Raw genomic sequence first — 21778 nt, 5'->3', positions numbered from 1 at the left:
AAACGCGAAAATTCCAGAAGTAGTTAAAGTGAACAATTACCATACAAGTATGTACCTATCATTTATGAAACCAAATACGAAATTCATTTTTACCGTTATGTTTTAAAATTATATTATTAGAAAAGTTTTCGCTACGGGACTGCGGCCGGTCGGGATCAAGTTAGGTAGAAAATTTCAAGGCAAAACCGAACATCTGGAAGCTTCAAAAAATTGCACCCTTCAACGCTCCATTATTGTAAATAGCACCGACCCAAACAAATCCTTTAATAAACATTTCAATGCCGAGTATGACACTTTGTATCCAATGTTTAGCAGATATAGGATATTTATCTGACTCTGAAGGCCGATCTAATAAAACTATAATATTCACCACATACAGGGAACGGCATTGTGGCCATTGTATAGGTAGGTGTATTACCCAAAGTATTACAATTAAATCTGAATTTACTAAGAACGATCCCTGTAAAGGCTGTATGACACGATGCTAAATTTTGTAGAAAATTTGTTAGAAAATGAGAGAGGACCAATGAACGATCAGAATCTGACAAAGACAGACTATGATCCTGATCGTTCATTGGTCCTGATCGAGGGTCTCTCTCATTTTCTAACAAATTTTCTACAAAATTTAGCATCGTGTCAAACAAGCTTAATTGAGGAAATGACTGTGCGTTCGAAGTTTCTACCTGATTTGACAAGAATTATGAATGAGACAAAAATGACCCTTATGGTAAAACATTTTTAAGGTAAAATTACAATGAAACGGTCGGTACCAACATCTTCATCTGGTGTCCCATCGGTTTATTAGTCTGGCCTTCAGATTCACATAAATATCCTAAAAGATGTTTGCAAATTTATGTTTTTAATTTTGATGCAACGCCAAGACAACAATTTGCAGGCCCTTTGACGGCTTTCAATTAGTTGTTCTCCGATGCCACCTGGCACCCGCACAAAGTTTCCGTATTTATATACATAGTTTCCTATCTACCTATGACACTTATCGCTAACATTTAAAATTACAGCTCAATTAACACAATTAATATGAAGTACGAGTAGGAGCAATTGTATTTAAAAAAAAATTGCTGTTCACGATTGATTTAAACACGCAGCAGGCCAAGATATTTTTTTGTTAGTTTGGCCGAAGGTCTCGTCATATGAGGTTCGTTATTAAATATTCGTCCTGTTGTCAATTCCGTAATTGATTTAGTAAAGTCCATTCAAAAATTTAAAAAACACCACCTGTTGCTTTAAGTTGGTAAAATTTAAAAAATCCAAGGTAGATACTTTTTCATACTATGTTGGTGACTATAAATTATGACATTTATTTGATTCAAAATAAAATTCAATTGCTTTGAATTTCGTTCATATTGTTTTATTAGCAGCACGTTTCATTTATTTATTGATTCTTATTATTTCTACTTAAACATGCCCAGAAAAACAAGACACTTAATAAACTTTTAACCTCAAAATTACAAGTCTCGCCAAATTTTACACTAGACAGCGTTGCTGATAGTAATTATCGAGGAAAATGTGACGTTGGTGGTTTTTTGATTTTTGAAGGGACTTTAGAATTCAATTATAACCTAAAATAGATTTATTATGCCAAATCACAATGTTGATTATTATTGATTGCCAACTAAAATGTCAAATTTTCAGACATTTCGAATTTGAAATACGTGTGAATGTTGTATAATAAATTGTTGGCATATATACGACAGTGCATGTAAGATTTAAGTCATACATAACCTCACATTATTACAATTTCCGACATTGTCAATATTGTTGACGCAGTGTCGACGTTTTATCGACATTGTCGACATTGATGACATTTTATGACATTGATGACGTATTGTCGACGTGTCGACGTCGACAAATAAAGTCGACGCGTCGACGCCCATCCCTGTGTGCAGGAGCCCCTCTACCACCTATTGTACCGCAACAAAATTTAAAAAAAGCACACTAAACCAGGGAAACAGATCAATTAACAAACGCATTGGAGTCGTACACATCCAACTAAAAGACGCGCTCAATTCTAATTATGATCTGGCAACAATGCAGAGTCTATGGGGCTGCGCGTATGAGATGCGAGATGCGCAGTTTGGGCGACGTAAACTACAAGCTTACCAATTTCATTGTTACCAACCATAGAAATAATAACCTATGGAACGAGCGTTGCGAACTGCGCCTGTTGGCATCGTAAGTTAGGCAACTTTTCTTACGCGTAAGGGCAAAAGCGCTCCAATGTGGATATACTTTACACGGAATGTTACGGTTTCACTCGACGTTATTATGATTCTCTATAATTATATTTCGTGTTATTTGTGTTGTTATTTATAAATACTTTAAAAATTCTTTCTTTAATGTGGTGTAGTCTTGCGCAGCTTATAAGTGTTACTAATCGTGCCTCAAAAAATTCAAACGTGTCTTTTCACGGGTAAGAAAAAGTGAATAAGATTAATAACGGTTAATATACACAAAATCAAAAAAATTATTGTTATAACTAGGAATAAAAATTATCACAAATTATGACCGCATTTTTCCAACAGATTCGAATTTAAGGAAAAAATGGATAATACAGTGTGGAATAAAATGATTTACATCTAGTTACCTTTGCATTACCCTTGTAAAAATACGAAATGCCGCTCTACAAAAAAAACAAAGCCTAACCTCAAAATATTTATCCAAATTCCAAATGTGATTTATTGCGAAGGGATGATACGAATGCAAGGTTGAGATTGAAATTAAAAAGGAGCTAACAAAAGCAAGTCACAGATAATGTTGAAAGTGGCCACCAATGTTTGTTAATTCAATTTAGTAAATTGTAACAATTGTCAATTCGATTGATGACATTTATTGACAGAACTAATAGTTCGGCACTTCGAAAAAAAAAGTAGAGCGGTACAGGAAAATTTACATGTGCAAAAATTCCAAAGGTAACTAGATGTAAATCATTTTATTCCACACTGTAGCTACTCGCAGGGAGAATATTATTCCATCAAAAAGTTGTATCTACACTATGTAGCGATCATTAAAAAAAATGATTTTGAGTATAAAATAAAAGGAAGTACAAAGTTAAAAAAAATATGCTGTGCTATCAATTTTCAATTTTTCACCACGCCTATCCTACAAAAAATCAGTCATAGGGAAAATAGAAAACGGAAACCAATTAAAAATAGGTAAGTTGAATCAACATTCAATGACCTATTTTGAATTGGTTACTTCAAATTTTCACTTAGAGAACATCTTTTTTTTGTAGGTAAGTCAATAATGTAATCAATCACTAAGCACAATTTTGACTTACCTACAAAAAAAAAGATGCTCTCTAAATGAATATTTCAAGTATGATGAGACTATTTATAAAAAATATAGAAATATTCTTTTAGAAAAATTGGTATAATAAAAAAAACATTATTGAGGAAATTGAAGTGCCTTTCTTGAAGCGCTATTCATAAAAAGGTAAATATGTTATTTTCTGTTTATATAAAAATTAGGTATTGTTTTATTTTTGGAAAAAGAAAGGAACCTTCAAGTTTTGGGGATTTCAAAAAAGAAGATTTAAAATATTCGCTTAAAGCGGAAACAATGTGGATAACTTAGCTGAACATTTAAAGGAATCAAAAAAGATATCGGAAGACTGCAGTAACTATTGACTAATTGTAAATGTGCTGAGAGAGTATTTAGGTTGTCTCTCATAATACTGCTGTTCCAAATAAGTTAATAAATTCTTAATCTTAGCTGGCAGACAATTAAATTACAGTGATTTTTTTACAACCTTAAGTAATCACATTTTGAATCAGGATCCTTTAAATAATCATGTCATTCAACTAATCAAGATTATTTTAGAAATGTTTCTTAATATCAAAATTCACCATATAAACAAAAAACGGAATGAAGACCAAAACGCATAAGGCAAATGTATCCTAAATGAATTTTATTTAAAAATCTGTAGAATTACCTCGTTACTCCTAATTTCGTAAATTTAAAGCGTCAATTTTACTTTTAATAAACTATTGTTCTACTTTTAAAAAAGGTTAAAAAAATAATAATTATATTTTAGGGGTAGTAGTTTATTAGTCTTTATAAACTACAGATATATATCAGTTATATACATTTTAATAACAGTTATCGATTGTTTTGAAATCATAATTCTCATTTTTTACTAAATAAAAGTTTAACTTTTACAATAATATTTGTTTTGTATAAATCTAATGTGCAAATTTGTTATAAAAAATCTTTTTTTTTGTATTTTAAATAGATATTTCAAGCCCGCGTCAATGCAAACTCGTAGCTTTTTGTCCTTACGAACACGGCGGGTTGCCTAACTTACGATGCCAACAACGGTTCCGTATCGCGTATATTAGCACGCTCGTTCCATAGGTTATTATTTCTATGTTACCAACAGACTCAGTCATTCTTGATCACACCGTAATTGCTTGAACAATTAAGCACACAGCATTTATCAGGCATATTTAATGAAAGGAAAAAGACTCACCCAGGTATATATTTAGTCAAATTTTTAGCGCTTTTGATAAAATAATGTTTATTATTATATCCTAAACGGCACCAACCAAAAGATTATTTTATACCTAACTAATAATATATAGCTTTCACTTTTTCATTTGTTGAAAAACACAAATTTTACGATGCACTTCAAACAAAGCCAACGGCCATCCATATTAGCTGACGCCACGATATACATTCTTCTTTCTATCATGGCTGACGCTAACAACATCAATCGATCACTTAGCGTTTTTCACTCATTTAAGAATCGTCTTCAACCTAAATGTGGTAAATATAAAAAGGCTACCACCTTTAATTTATCACTTTAACTTTTATGAGCTATTTTTTACACTTTTTAAAAAGAAAACTTGCGAAAACGAAGCTACTTACACGTCGCGATCAACGAACAAATAGACTGTTCCGAGTTCCCGCTCGACGCATGGCGTGCACGGTCAATCGGAATTTGTGACGTCAGATCACGTGACACAAGCTTTAGTCGCGACCCGTATATTCACGGAGGCCTTGCCCCTACTTATTTATGGTAGTTATAAGACGAATTTCTCTCCTATTGTAAAATGATTTACAATTTAAGTCAAAATTGACTATTTTTTGACGAAGACTTTACACATAATTATTGTTTTCATTAATTAAAACCTATTTTGCGTTATATTTTGTTCCATGTATCAGAAAATGGTTTTTGTTGCCTAGATCACAATCTGTGCCATATTTGGCAGGAGTAGCTTTTTCTTTTTTTTTGACAAAAAAACATGCAGCAATTGTTTTTAAATATTTTTCTCGGACTTCAGAATCCACAAGTTACAACAAATATTTAATTTAGCAAGATATAAAAAATCAGGCGGTAAGGGATTAACTTTCCCAAACTGAACTACAAAGACACAAAAAAGAAACTTTTGGGACAATAAGTAAAATCATTACTGTTAGAAGATACGTACATTTTCTTACCGATGCAAAACTGCCTGCTCCAGAAAGTTCCTGATCCAAATCGGATCTGCACTTCAACACTATTGTTATATACCTAGTTGCACAACATGAAAAATTACTAAACTTTCCACTTGGTCAGGGATCGGTTGAATCACGTTTAATTTAGGAAAAGATCGGCTCTTTCTTGCGTCTTCATGACGAAGAAGCAAAAAACCGGCGATTTTTTGCGTCTTCATGATGAAGAAGTAACAAATCACCAATATTGATTCTATCTCGAAATCCTCTTCGGGCTCGTTACCGATTTTTATTAATGGGATCACTGAAACACATCATACCGAATTTGAAAACCTTTCGCTTTAACCTAACCACACTACACAAATACAACCGAACAACCGCCATAAACGACCACACCACGGTCCACGGTGCAAGATTGCCCGCTAACTTCTAACCAATGGCGTGCGAGCGCGCGAAAGACGTCAGCCGGCGTGCCCCTTTGAACGTATTCGTATACAATTCTTACCACTAAGGAAAGAAAATTGAAACAGCGATGGTTTATGGAAACAAAGTAGGTCACCTGAACGAAAATAAATTGTTTTATTTTGTGTTTTATTATAAATGCGGAAAAAAAGTAGATATGACAAAGGTAACAGAATTTTTATAACACTGTTCGTCTCATTTTTTTTTTGTTCTTTTAGTGCTCTTATCAATTGAAAGTTTCCTCTTACGCAGCATCATTTTCTCCTTTTTTGCATTAAGATATTTTATTCTTACAAAAACTCTTTGGCGAGAAAAAGCCAAAATTAATTCGTCAGTAATAATATTTGGCTTGTTCATTTTCTTAGTATATTCTGTTGTACGTTTAATGATATTCTTGCCTTCTTGAAATTGCTGTTTATGATATTTTTGGTAATATTTTTCCATAATCTTCACTTGGCTTAACCACTCACTAGAAGGCTCGATCAAACCACCAAACGAAAGGCTTTGAAGCCATGATGGCATCGCATGAAAGGTTAAATCTTTTGTTGTATGCGTAAACGTCACAAGGTATGGATGCTTGGTGAGATTTTGCTTCGCTAAGAAGCCTGGAAGATAAATCAATTCATCAGACTCTGATGCTCGTCCAGATCTGCTGGCTGAACTAGTTGTGAAAGTACTAGTGGTTAGTGGAGCTACTATCATCCGGAATTTCTTCATTGCCCAAGGGTTCTGTAACAGTGAAATTGATCATTTTGGCCTGTTTAAAGGCCTTCGCTAAAAGAAATTCTTCTTTAATTTCTTCTGGTTGGAGCTCTACTTTCATATGGCTTTGTGTGATGCCCGGATTTTTTCCTAAGAGGATCATTCGAATCTTACACAGCGCATATAAGGATGATGGATGATCATGAAGGCCACCTCGAGTACCTACATATCTAAAAATATTATTAGTAGGGGTTAAAAAATCCAATACAAACATAGACACAAACAAAATTAGATAAATATATTGTTTAATCATTTCAAACATGATAATCCCTAGGTATATGAAGCGAAAGAAAAACCTCTGTAAACCTGTTTACTTTTTAGGAGCAATCGTTATGAGTGGTTTCTCTTTTTTTAATGCCAGATATTACTTTGTATTCTGTTTATAATGTAAATAAAAATAAATACCTGTGAAAAAAAAATTTCAAGACAATCCTGATTTAAGCGGTGGGTCAAAATGTATGTAACATTTAATGAATCCACCATATCCTTATACAAATTCAGCAAAGAATTAATCGAAATTAGAATTCCCTTTTGGAATATTTGAAGTGGGACACACATGTACATAACATAACATGCTGCCAATAGTATTTTTCATTTCATTCAAAATCGAATTTTGATTGCTTAAATCTAATCCATACGATTTCTTTGTTGGTACAGTACCAGAAGGTGTATATGCATTAAAAAGATGGAACCAATTATTTACAAGTTGGAAAACATTTACAACATCTCTTGCTAAATGTTTGTTTTCACCAGGAAGATAGTGTAGTAAAGAAGTCGAAGTTGTGTTTGAAAATAACTCTGCAGCCAGTCTTACATTTTGTCTTTGAGCTCTTCGCAGTTCAAATGAAGTGCTGTTAGTTTATGGCATGAACTAATTTCAGTGTCGGTATCTCTTAGCAAAGCTTTTATAGGATCTGATGTCAATTTTGCCCGTCTGATAGAATAAAACCTGTATCAAGAAACCAATTTCTGAGAAGCTTCAACAAGTGTGGTAAATATATCAGCAAAAAAATAGATATGACCTTCAATTTGAGGATGTATAATAAATGTTTTATCTATATTTATTGTCAATTCTTTCCTTAGACCTTGATTTCCACCACCACAATCAGAAGCACAAGCAACCACATTATAATTTATTTTATGAAGTTTGGAAATGATTGTTCAGGCCGTTAGCCCTACCACAGGTGGGGGTTACCACCACCCCCAACGCAAACCCTTGTTAGATTTGTAAGCACTTGCAACTGAAGAATAAAACGAGAAGCATCATCTCAATAAGTCTTTCTTTTTACTTCACCAATTTTAAAAGCGCCAAACGATATCGCAATTGGTCCTTCGAGAAAACGCGAACAATGATACTCTTCAAAATAACCTCAGTCATCTTTTCATGTATCTATACAGGTTGCTTCCAACTGTCGAATAAGCTTCTGGCTAATACCTCTTGCATATGTGAATGTGGACCCATAATTTCATCATCTTTTTGATGGTATTCATAAGTACCACTAACTTTCATTTCATCAAAACATGGAACTGTCGTTCTTTGGAAATTACTTTTAACATTTCCTGCAATTTCCATTACTCACAACACATCTTCTAGAACGCCATGTCGAAGACCTATATTTGCAGCCCAGTGTTGCAGAGTTGATAAGCCTGCTAATGGAAGCTTAAAGTCTCCCTCAAGTATATGTAACATCGTTTACTAAAATAACCCAGTGTAAACGCTCGAGATAATTCCTCCTGTTTCCACCGGGCTTTGGTCTGCAAACATAACATTTGCTCCTTTTACTTAGATTTCCAATGCTGTGTGTTCTTTCATAACGTTCATACTGCTTTCTTGAATCAAAATCTTTGTCTTCAACATTTCATTTTCCTTTTCTACATCTTGCTATTTTTTTAGGACACTAATATCTGTTTCCTTACTACTGGATGGAATGTCATAAGCAGTTAAAGCAGTATCTTGAACATTTTGATTTTCGACATTAGACTGTACAACAGTGGATTGTGTTGGTGTGTCTGTACAAGTGATTTCCTTTCTTTGATTTCCGCCCGTTTTGTTTTTTCCGATATTGTGGCCCCAATAGTCTCACGTTCTGGTAAGAGAAATTGTGAAGGAATAGCTGTAATTCCGTAAAATATATTGACAATATAAACAATGGCAGCTAAAAATAATTTACCATTTTTTTTCAATTTTTTTGGGATCGTTCCCATTACTTTCGAGCTTGTATTTCATCTTCATAATCTTGGGGAGTCTTTTGCAAATCTAAAAAACATTAACTGGTCTCCGGCTTCCTTAGGTAACAAACTTCTCCTGTGTAAAGAAATAGACAAAATCAAACTTTTATTCCAGTAACATTTTTTAGATATGTGTTATAATTTTCTAGTAATCATTTTTTCAATTTGAAGAACTACTGTGTGAGATCCACCGGATTTCTAAATTATAAAGGCGGCAGCTAAGGCATTTTCCTTTACAAATCCCTATTAGCTTGGTATTAATAATTACAGATACGAACAGTGGCTCTCAAACAGTGGAAACAGAGTTTAGTCAGTTTAGTTCAGCATAATAAAAAAAAAGCAAATTGAAAAAAATATCACTAAGAAAAGTTGTTCATTTAACCTAGCTGTGCATCTTAGAAAAGTTTGTTACCTTAAACACCAAACACCCTGTATATTAAACGAAAAAATGACACAAATAAGAAAAAATATAACAAAATAAAATTCTGTAAATCCTTTCAAAAATTAGAAGCTAAAAACAGGATAAAAAACAAAATAACATTCACTCAAAAAAAAGTAAAAAACAATTCAGAAGTGCACTATCTTGAGAATGTAAGGAAGGTTTTTGATCAAAACATTTGCAAACCGCGGTCGATGTTGTAGCCTGATGAAGTGATGACATGAACATTCTACAAATTTTTCATCTTGCATTACAAACACTCTCGACATTTTTTTCAGAAAAGGGAAGCCCTTCCAAAAGTATAAAATTTTCATGTTCAATGTTAAAAAAATGTCCCGGTATACTATTTTATCTACTTTGCTTTTTACAAATTTCTGAAATTTCAGCTGCTCAAATTTTCATAGTAGACTATAAATTTACTTCATAGCTTCACTCGTTATTTAGCTTAATTAGGTTCTAACGAGAGGCCGTACCTTCGGAAGGTTTTTTAAAAATAGAATTAAAACGATTGAGCACACTTCACTTAAATTTTATTTAACAAATAATCGACTATGGTGGCGTTTGGTCCCAACAAATGATAGAAATAAATAAATGACTTTAATAACAGAAGTTGGTGGAAATTTGACCCAATGAGATTTGACTCGCGGCCCTCGAATTGAGATCTGACTCATGAATAAATTACTAAGCTGGGCAAATATAGGAGTTTATGGCGCGAACAGCATTATACGAGTTAAATTGAACCCGACGCGATGCCCTGGAATCTCTCAGTCTAGCCTGGTCTAATAAAGGGTAAGACAAAAGGGGCAAAGGTTCTAACAGACTTAGAAGGGTACTTCTCTTCACGTGTCAGCTGTACCTAAAGGGTCACTATCCACCTAAATTTGGCGATGGCTCTTTGTGCTCTACGCCGGACCAACAGCTAATTCAGAACGATGGACACTGGCGGCAGCTTCCCCCAACCGAGAGAAAGTCCCAAAACGACGAATAATGAATTAAGATGTCCCCCTTTTTTATAATAATTTAAACTTGTCGAGAGCACGTTTCCCCAATCGGTAAATGCAAGAAGATCACATACTTCGCGAGAAAGAATTTAATTCAAGATTCTAAAGAGTCACGTGGTCATAAAAAGCTCAAAGAAAATAATATAATCGTTACTTTAGAACGATAAAGAACTAAATGCTGTTTGACTAATTAAATCACGACTACAAATAATGTTCAAGAATTAGAGAAATAATTTACCTTGTAAATGTAAAGCACGTGGTCAGAAAATGGCTGCTGGAAGTACTGAACGTACCTCCGGCTACTTTGGAGATCAAACCCCGAGTGAATCAAAAAAGCCCTGTTTTTTGTTCCGCATTTGGTTTTGTCATTCTTCGCGCACCCCACTTTCGCAACCCCTACTTGACCAAAGTGACCAATCAGCTCTCGGTTCTACTTTACGCTGATCGCGACACCTTTTTGATATCTTCTAGAACTTTTGAAATTACCGTTTCCGTTTTTCCACCATTATTTTAAATGTTTAAATTTAGACTTTTGTTAGGACCAGACCGAATGTACATAATTTGCTGTTGAATTAGAACTCTGAAAAGGAACACTAAATTACTGACTATACAATAACAAACTTCAACATCAAGAAACAAACACAATTAAAACGGAACAAACAGAATTAAACAGGAACATTGAATTACTGAGTCTATACAATAATAAAATCAGCACCAAGAATTAAACAGAATTAAAATGAAACAAACAGAATTAAAATGAAACAAACAGAATTAAAATGGAACAAACAGAATTAAAATGAAACAAACAGAATTAAAATGAAACAAACAGAATTAAAGTGAAACGAATTAATATTATTTTGAAACCTAAATTGGGCTTGAAACGCTGTTACGCAAGTGCCATGTCATGCAACTAAGTTCCGTTGTTCTGCTACTTCTAAAAATTGTTCTACATTGGTTTGATTCCCCAAAACTGTTCTAATTAATAATTAATTCGTAATTTACATTCTCTCTCTCTCACTCACACCTCTGATTTCTACGACTACCTGGCTATACCGTTACAGTGTTGTCCGTGTTTTCTACCGTCTCCCTTTCTACCGTGCCTTGTTACATTTCTAACTAAAAGTGCAGATGATTCTAGTTATTTTCTACGATAAAGCGCTCTGTTTCTAATTTGCAATTCTCGCCCTTTAATTACAAATATGCCACAAATTTGAGAATGCTAGAAAAGGTAAATTAACCTAATGAACATTGATTTGGTGGTTCTCTCAATTTGAAACCTGCTAACATCAAATTCATTAATTCAATTATCCCCTGATTTTAACTGGACCACCCAAATTGTCGAACATGTAATTTATTGCAACGCTTCCTTTCCCCTGAACACTTGTTTCCCTTGGGCTATGTTTTGCCCCGGACTTGTAAATACTTTTAAAGGGCCATATAATCTTATACCTTAAGCGTTACTTTACCTGCATTTTCAAAGAAAGGTTGGCAGATTTCACTTGAGGAGTGTGGTGCCACTCTTGTGGACAAAGCAACAATAAAATTTACAACTGACCAGCATTTCCGTCGCAAATTAACGGTATTTAAAATATTTCGTTGAAATTATTTTAAAATTAAAATTCTTAATTTATCGAACCTATTCGGACCGTTACAATATTGTATATATAATGAAAACGAATTGCGGCAGCTATACATGTGTATTGCGACAAAAAATAAATATAAACAGAGAACAAACAAAAATATAAACATGATTCTGCATGTAACAAAAATAAAAATATAACTATGAACAACAAAAAAACAGTTCGATGTTACGATAAAAATAAAATGCGAATTCTATAGCTACATAACAATATAAATATAATATTTTAGAACAAGCAACAAAAATAAAAATACAATTCTAGGAACAACAAAAAAACAGTTCGATGTTAAGAGAATTCTATACATAACATAAATAAAATAAATTTGAACATGCAACAAAAATAAAATTCTATGAACAACAAAAACAAAAATCTAAACAAGAGTAACAAAATGAGTCCGTTCATTCAATTGAATCACAAGTTGCTTGGTAGAGGCATCAAAGAAATTCCAAGCATCTCAATGTCGGCAGCTCACAAGTATGGCAAGGCACATGAAAAAGAAAATATATTAGTAACGAAATATAAAAAATATTAGTAACGAAATATAAAATAAACATAATTTTAAGTTTATTTATTGTCAGAAAAAAGAAAACATTTTAATATAGATACAGTACTTTGCCCTAATTTTTTTAGAATGACCAACAGTGGTAGCAGTTCGTTTACCATTTTTATTATCCCGCAAATATTTAAAAAATGTTAATCTAACACATTTATTAATAATTTCTTTATGACAGTGATGCTGTTCACAAAATGAATAATTTAATAAATTAAAATATTTTCTTTTAAATTTGTCTTCCAATTGATCCTAATGACCGTGATCATCCAGAAATTCATATAATTTAATATGAATTGCATCCACAAGTTCTGTCACACGATCATTAGGATACAGCAAACAATCCAAATCTTTGTTTCTCACTTTATGGGAGATAAACGCATGACTTGCTGCTACATATGAACTTGCCGGATTTTGTTCGTTAACGAAACATTCACTGATAAGTTCATGTTCTTCATCCAAGTCTGTTTCATGTAAAACAAGATCCGCAGAAGAACTGTTTTCAATTAGATATGTGCAAAAATCGCCCAAAGATTTGCAGTTATCTTCCTTGCAGTTACTACCTCTAGAAAGAGGAGAACTGAAGTTATTGATAATTACAGTCTTTACACATGATGGCACGTGGGGTTGGTATTACAAACACCGTGCTGTCGAACTTAACAAAACAAATTCTCCACTGGATCCTGATTTAAATTTCTTAATGACAAATACTGCAAACCCATTCCCTTTAAATTTTTCCACAAATGCATAATTGCCCTAATTGTGATTTGCCAACCTTCCACAAATTTAAAATTTGTTCGAAGCTGACCACTTTTAGAGTCAATTATTTTCCAATCCCTGATTCTAGGTAAATTATGTGACCAAAACTGCAAATGTGATGAATCCTTGGATAAAGCACACTTCAGGTTTTTACCTTCAGAAGGATGCAACTGACTTCCATTTAATGAATCTAACAAGCTGCCAATAAATGACACAAATTCTGCAGTATGCATGGCTTCTATAGGTAGTTTACCTTTGTCAGCAAATGTTTCTATAGCTGCTGCAACAGTATGGCTTAACTGCTGAGCAGCCACTTTAACCTTCATTTTGACATAACTATCCTTAAAATTATACAAATTGTACATATTCTTTTACCATCAACAACAAAGTAGAATGGGCTAGGTTTGTCTCTGTTTTCCCCACATTATTCGTTAATAGCAGTTCTATTTGTGGAACCTTGGTCGCAAACAGTAGCTATTACGTTAAGCCCTACTTCTTGTAATTGTTTGATGATGTGAACAATAATTTGTTTCAATTGATGTGTCTTTACAGTATCTCTTGTAAAATATTTGCTTATAATTTTTTGTGATACCTCTTACCATAAAAATAAGAGCATGGTTTGCATAACGATCTGTGCGTCCTAATGACCCAAGGTCTTCGAATCCAGATATTCTTTGTTTAGAGCTTTCATAATGAAAGCCTTCACAAAGAGACCCTTCATCGAAAATTAAGGTACAACATAGATCAAGCTCATCCCTGCTCTCCACATGTAACTTTAGATTTTCTATAATCAATCCGCATTCGAAGGGTATTTTCGATAAAAGATGTTTTAATGTTTTTTATAGGGCAGTGGAAAATAGGCCTGAAGATATCTATACAAACGATGACTTTTCTTATACATTGATAGTGCAAAAGCCTTATCTTGAATTATCCACCTTCGGCCACTAGACTTCCTGTGAACATTTCGTAATTGAGAGTTGATAAACTCTTTAGTTACATCATTAAGGTTCTGCTCAATGATTTCGAATCGTCCATCGTTGTACAAATTTCTGACTGAAGTCAAGTGTGCTCGTTCCCTTTAAGTAAATTTCTCAATTTACTTAACTTTGATAGAATATTGAGATGGATTTGATACATGTCAGACTTCTGTGGTGTTAAATCATTTTTGCCTGTACCCACTTTATTTAAAATCCCCCTTCTATTCTCCAAGAGCAAAGAATATTTATCAGAATTATCAATTGTCGTAGGATGACTTGGAAACACTCTGTGAATCTATTTTACAATAATCATGATCTGTAGAAGTTAGAAGAAAACCGTCGCCTGTGTTGGATGAACACTGTTGTGTACTGTTAATGCCTGTGGTGTCACTTGATAATGTACTAATGGTGATGTTAACATCTGTAGTGTTACTTGATGGTGCATGATGTGAGAATATACTGTTGTCTGTATGTGAACATGAGGGTCTTAACAAAGCTTCATCATTGGGCAAAATAAATTGTGAGGTGTTCGCGGGTTTGGGATCCGTTTGATACTTAAGGCGCTCTTGTATAATCTAATTTCTGAAAGTGATTTTCACAAACATAAAAATTTATACCATTAGTTTCATCAGCTATATTGCATACATTTTTCCATTTGTGAAAAGTTTCAGGATCTGTTGGAAAACTATGAAATTTAAGATTACGATATTGTATTGAAATTAAATTTGAAAAACAAACATTTTTACATGATGGATATTACGTAAATATAATTTCAAACTAACACAAAAGGAATGCTTCGACTGAGATACGAGTACTTACACAATTATATTTCCTTCTATCCTGTCCTGTTATGTTCTTTGCCTCCTGTTGATACTATACCATACCTATAAAGTGATAAAACAAATTAGTTTGGTATTGCATGTAAGATGTTACGTTATTATTTTCTACCACAACAGGTGAAAACTTAAATTTCCCAACTACTCCGGGGAAAATGTAAATAACGATTTTTCGTGACTGATTGTTTCCAGGTCCGGCACACAGACGTCTCGAGAGCAAGACTGTAGAAAAGTACAAGTAGCTATACAGTGAGACAATTTAACAAATTAAATCCAACCTAGATGCCACTGCGGGCGACACACTGTAGTCTATGAAATGAGATACGACAAAAAAATTAAAACAAGATTAACAATTCAAAAGAATCAAGATGTAACGGAAAGAAATGAACTGAAAGGAATTGAAGTCTAGAAGTGAACTAAAATGCTACGCTGAAGGCGCTTAACAACTAGTAAAACTTACAAAAAGTGCCGCTACTACCAGGCTATATTCAAGGTTTAACAATTTAATGAAATTAAAATGAAACTTCCCTTACACCGGGCTTCAGGCTTGAAATCCAATGAGAGTCCCGGGAAGAGTGAGCTGGAGGAAGGTCCTCCGAGTCCCTCTTTCGCCGCTGGTCTATCACGCCGTCCGTATCCTCGGAAAGTCCTCGGGGTCCTTCCTCCCCTCGACCCTTCCTAGGAATAAGCGTAAGTAAGTAAGAGTTAGCCCCGGTGTAAAAAAAAAGATAATGAAATACGATAAAAATAAAAACCTCCGAGAGCCAGCTAGCGCGTCGTTTCTGGCGAGGTCACTTCAGGTCTGATAGCGTGAAACTATGTAAAATGAGCCAAAATGGCGGACAGAAAAAGAAAGACGCTGAAGGACCTTGCCAGATAAGAGTAGCTCCTGGACTCGGGTTCCTCGGCCAGGGACAGTCCGGTGTGAGGTCCTGTTCTCTGGTGGGATCCTGGGGGATGACGCCGGCCCAACAGGGTGGCGAAAATAATCCGCTGACGCGTAGGGTTGATGACCCTCGTGAAGGAAGCCTAAATCCGCCGCAACGTACGGTTTGAGTTCCTCTTGAACGATTTCCAAGCCGCTTCGGTCTTCCTCCACGGGTTCGCCAGCACCTGTTGCACTGAGAAAACACCCCCTAATCTCCCCCTTTGAACACAACACTCACACACGGATCGGTCGTCAACCTCTCACGAGTACTAGTCGAGAACCACAAAAACGTTAGGAATGAAGCAGAAGACTTTGCTACAAGATGAACCAACAAGATGGGACTCCACTTATATAATGTTGGAGAGATTATGGGATCAGAAAAGCGCTATTTCTATGGTTTCATCATCTGCTAATTTCAAAAATATGAGTAGGGCTGAGTGGTCACTAGCAGAAAATGTACTAAAAATTCTAAAGCATTTTTATGAGGCAACTAAAAGTTTTAACAAACATAGTTCGGGTCTGTCTGATGTATGGGCTTTAATAGAATCACTAAAAACCATAATGAAAGATTATTTGACTGAAGATGATGCTGATACAGATGTTACAGCGGCAACGAAGGAAATTTCATCCCAAATCTCTAAGAGGTTTGGCGAAATAAAAAACAACGAAACATATATTCTAGCCACTGCTTTAGACCAACGCTACAAAGCGCAACTATTTTCAGATGAAACAAAAGACGAGCTTAAAGATTTGTTGAAGGAGAATTACCCTTTGCGTTATGCTGATGATCAAGAAAGATGACCACAACAGTATCAAGAGTTTGATAGTCTTGATAAAACCGAGGAAGCGGGCACAATTACATTATTTTCTGTTACCAAAAAATTACTTCTTTCTAAAAACAAATCGGACGAACATTCAACCGGTACAACTAGCAAAAATAAAAATATTGATCGCGATATTGAAAATGAAATCTCCGTATATTTACATGAGAGGACAGAACCATTGGAGTCAGATCTAGTGAAATTCTGGAAAAAGGAAATAAGGTTCCCTAATTTAAAGAAACTAGCAGCATATTACCTAGCTATTCCAGCTGGTTCCGTATTTTCCGAACAAATATTTTCGGAAACCGGCTGTATTGTAACGAGTAAGAGGACGAGTTTGACTGCAGAACATGTGAAACAATTGATTTTCCTTAAAAAAAATTGGATGATCTTGGAAAAATAGGCAAAGGATTTTAAATTTTTCGCAAAATATTGAAGGAGAGTTACCCTTTGCGTTATGCTGATTTAAATTTAACTATTTTATTTTATTTTTCATTATTGTGTACCTTTAATATTCCTACACCCATAATTTAGAAATGTGTTTTTGTTTTAATCTTCATTCTTCATTTGTCTAATAAAATAAAATTAAATATATTAATTTATTTATCCATAATCCATTTTTCTGTTTTATTTACCACTCAATCTAGTTCAAGGATAATGGTTTTTACATGATATTTACATTGTGATGTAAAAACAAGGTGAAATAAAATTTCAGATGCATTTATCTGAAGTATCGGTATGTGAAAGCTAGTATCGGAGTACCGGTATCGGTATCTGAAATTCCGGTATCGGCCCAGCTCTACTTTATATCTTCTCCCCTCCTCTCGCAAATTTGTCGCGGCCGGCACAGGAAGTCGGGGTCCGACAGCCAGTTCTGGAACGTTCTCGAACCTTCTCGCATTTACGATTTACCGCGAAATTTAAATCGTATACATATACCATACCTATAAAGTGATAAAACAAATTAGTTTGGTATTGCATGTAAGAATAATAAATAATTATTATTTGTTGTACAAAACTTTCCCTCCAAATCAATGCATTTGATACAATCTATTATTACATAACAGGCTATTCAAAATGTACTTCTACTTTCACTAAAATAAATTACACATTCACCTATTAATTACAACATATTTATGAGACTTACTCTTGAAAAATAGTTATTTGTATCACGAGGCTAGAAAATGCCATTTTGCAAGTGCAAAACATTTTCTAGCCGTGTAATACACAAAATTTTTTCGGCCGACAATTTATTTAAAGCAAAATACAGGGTGTCTCAAAAATGGCGCCCAATCTCTTGAGGGGTTATTTGAAGAGTTGAGTTCAATTTCGTTGTAAATTTTTTTTTCCTTTGGCTAGTTTCCAAGTCATACACATTTTAAAACAAGCAAATTTGGCGACATCGGTTGGTAAGCACAATCAACCAAACCAATTCTCCTTTGAGGTCAATGTAGCCATTGTTCTTTTAGCGTATTTTGGTAGGTCATTACTCTAAAAAGAAGGACTTCTGTGTTGTTCCACTACCCAAAGGGGTCTTGGAAAAAGTAAAATTGTAAAGTAATTTATAATTCAGATGTAAAATTTGGTAATAAAGGAGATACATCTCTTTGAAATCACCATATTTAAGAGCAAGTTATACAAAATCTGTTGGTCCAATCAAATTTGGTATTGAGATTTACCTTACCAGACTTCTATTCTTTAAGACCCTTAGGAGATTGGGCGCCATTTTTGAGACACCTGTATAATCATTTTTGTAAAAAAATTACCAGATAGGGGCATTTATTTTTCTTCCATTGGCAATATAAAGGATTCAAGAAGCGACTGTCACGACAAAAACCAACCAATTCCTCAAATATTCAAAACCGTCGTCGTTTTTTCTGTTATTCCTAACCGATCGCTTGATACCTCCCTCGGCCACTACTGCTATACACAATGTACAGCTTGCGATAAAGGATACAAATTTGTCCGACATCAATATTTTACACTTAAAAAATTGTACAAAAATGCCACATGACACTGACATTTTGTGCTGCCAACCTAAATCTTTCATTAAAAATTCTTGTGTCGATTTTCTTGCCTAGGCAGGATAAGGCATGTTAATACAGTATAATGCATACCGCTAGGTGCGTCATGCGGTGTCTGTAAGAAGTAGAGCTTACACTTTTGGAATGGTTTGCGATTAATCCTGACAGGAATCCCATAGAGCACGCTTGGGATGAGTTAGGAAGATGCGAGACGTCCAAAAACGCTACAAGCATTAAGGGTGGTACTTGTAGAAGAATGGGATAGCACTAATCAAAATTTGATTAGGCTCTCAATTCAAGGTATGCCTCGACGAATTCACACACTGCTGGATGTTCGGGGAGGTAACACTCGGTACTGAAACCAGAAAATCTTGATTAATTTAAAATAATCTCTTAAAGCGTTTTTCGTTTTTTAATGCTTTTTTTAATGTATGCATTTTTGTTTTGTACTTGTCATTAAAACCTGTATTCGATACAATTTATTATTGAACCGATTAAGTAAAAACATATTAGTTTTCTATTACTCAAAGTAATTGTAATTCTGTTTTAGTTTGTGCGCCACTTTTTTTGTAACTCAGTGTACGAAAATACAATTTTTGAAATTATAAATCAGTTTATTTTCATAATTAAATAAAAACATAAATATATACAGATCGCGAAAAAGTATGAATACAGCCAAATATTTTTAGAACCGTTTATTACATTAAATTTGACTCCCCGTGCCATTTAAAAAAAATCAAATTAGCCTTATATCTTCAAAATAAATAATTTTGGAAAATTGAAGAAATATCAGATAATAGAATTTAAACACTTCTAACTATGTGCCAAATTTCAACAAGCTCTGCTAAACCGTTCTGAAAATATTCAGCTGTATTCATAGTTTCCAGTGATCCTGTATAACTACTTAATTGCAATTAAAATTATTCCATGTCCACTGACTTCACCAAAACTATCGCTGGATTCATCTTCGTCGACATTAATAAATTCTTAGAATTCGAATGGCACATAGGACTTTTCAACTTCGATGACATGTTTAATTCAATTTTTCCACAAGGCTTTGTCTATTTTCATGGGATGAAAATGTGTATATTAGAGGATATGATCGATATGACGCGCACAATTGTGTGAATTGAGAATATCCTATTCCGACTGCCAAGGAGCCACAAACGGCAGCTTTGTTTATACTGACATTTGAATCAGCTTCTGTTGCAACAGTACCTACCTATTTGATACCTATATTACACACTTTGCATTTAGTTACGAAAATACTTTTCAGTCTGTACCTTGATTCCGACAAAATTTCAATATCAAAAAAGCTGCAGCCAAACCCATCGTACTTTAGATTTTTTAAACTTGTTAAAAAATATTGTAAATCTACGACACGCCGACCATGTATTCCAACATCTTGCTGCTTTGGATCTTCCGATAATGTTCAATTCCGGGAAATTATTTGTGGTTTTCATCTGAAGCTGTTCGTTTAGGGACAGGTAATCTCGCCACCAGTAATTACCTTAATCTTTGCGCATCCCTGTTGAGTAAAATCCCATCGGTAATTTCCCCACCAATATTTTTCAATACATTTTTATTGAGGGTCATACCCAATAAGGGTGGATTTAAGTAACTACCTGACACCAGACCCAACTTTATTTGTGTTTTTAGAAAAACTGAAAGAATTTCAAATAGACACTTATATGAAAATACAAAGTCTACATTTGGTAGCAAAAATTCATAATAAGCATGTCAGAGACAGACAAAAATTTATAAATAATATAATAAAGCGACATAATAATAAGATTACAATGGAAAGATTAATTCTTAAAAATAAAAATTTTATTTTTAAGAATTAATCTTTCCATTGTAATCTTAAATAATAAATTGTTTTTCCATATACATGCATTTACTTGTTTTCCTGTCTCAGACTCTCAGATACAGAAATATTTATGTCGGCCGTCCGCCGGCGCCGTCCTTTGGGCAGGTAGGTGTAGAATGTAGATTAATTCCGGGAAGTACAGTGGCGAATTTACCGGTAGGCTTAGCATGCCATTAAACGGTGGTGGCGAATTTACCTGTATCTTAATCTCGTAATGATGCTTGGTGGCGAAATTACCAACACCCGTTCGTTTACGTCCTCGCAAACAATAGGTTCAATGTCTGCTGTTATACCTGATCTGATTTAAAAAAGCATAAAAATAACGTGAGGTGATTCCGAAAACTGTGATTGTAACAACGATTGCTGCTGATTGCAAGTGTTATACAGGTACGAAAAGTAAGACAAAGTAAAATCATTATATTTACCTTTTATTACGTAATGTTTTCATTCTTCTTTATACAGGGTGTTAGGAAATGGTCTCCCAAGAATTTCAGAGTGAGTTTGTGAGGGAATTTTCCCTCACTCGACCACATTTGTGTTCGAAAGCCCTAATACCATTTTTTCCTAACATGAATGATTTTCTTAAAAATAAAAATTTTAAATAGTGCCCCACTGTTTGGGAGCTTTTGTACCATTTTATTGTTGTGATAATTAAATATATAGTTAACATTTTGTAATGAAAGTCAATTGCTTAGCAATCAAAAACAACAATGCCTCATATCAGATTTTATCGCTTACCTACTGTCACAATGACGTTTCGGGTTTAAATATTTCCCTTGAATAATAGATCATCAAAAACTACCAGGACTGCTTTTTTTATTGATAAAATGAATAATTATATTCGAAATATTTATCTAGATTCACCACACCCTTGAGGTAAGTTCCCTTTTATTGCTGCAATGAACTGAAATTATTTGTGCAGCTTCATTTGTGATACCACATCTCGATCAACCTCTAAAGGGATTTGAAATCGAGCACTGACCCTAATAAGATTCGTTAATTTCAGTGTAACTTTATTTATTTGTA

At 34.1% G+C, this 21778-nt stretch overlaps 1 long non-coding RNA gene across 1 annotated transcript; it reads right to left on the bottom strand.

Moving 5' to 3' along the window:
- Positions 1 to 15490: 15490 nt before the first annotated feature.
- Positions 15491 to 17629, bottom strand: LOC138140135 (uncharacterized). The gene is made up of 3 exons (XR_011162444.1): positions 17494 to 17629; positions 15865 to 17429; positions 15491 to 15787 (listed from the first exon to the last, which is right to left on the bottom strand). It is a non-coding gene; the product is annotated as an uncharacterized lncRNA (long non-coding RNA).
- Positions 17630 to 21778: the final 4149 nt, after the last annotated feature.

The sequence above is a fragment of the Tenebrio molitor genome, chromosome X, assembly GCF_963966145.1.
Source record: "Tenebrio molitor chromosome X, icTenMoli1.1, whole genome shotgun sequence".
Classification (NCBI taxonomy): domain Eukaryota; kingdom Metazoa; phylum Arthropoda; class Insecta; order Coleoptera; family Tenebrionidae; genus Tenebrio; species Tenebrio molitor.
This window is presented reverse-complemented; position numbering and strand designations above follow the sequence as displayed.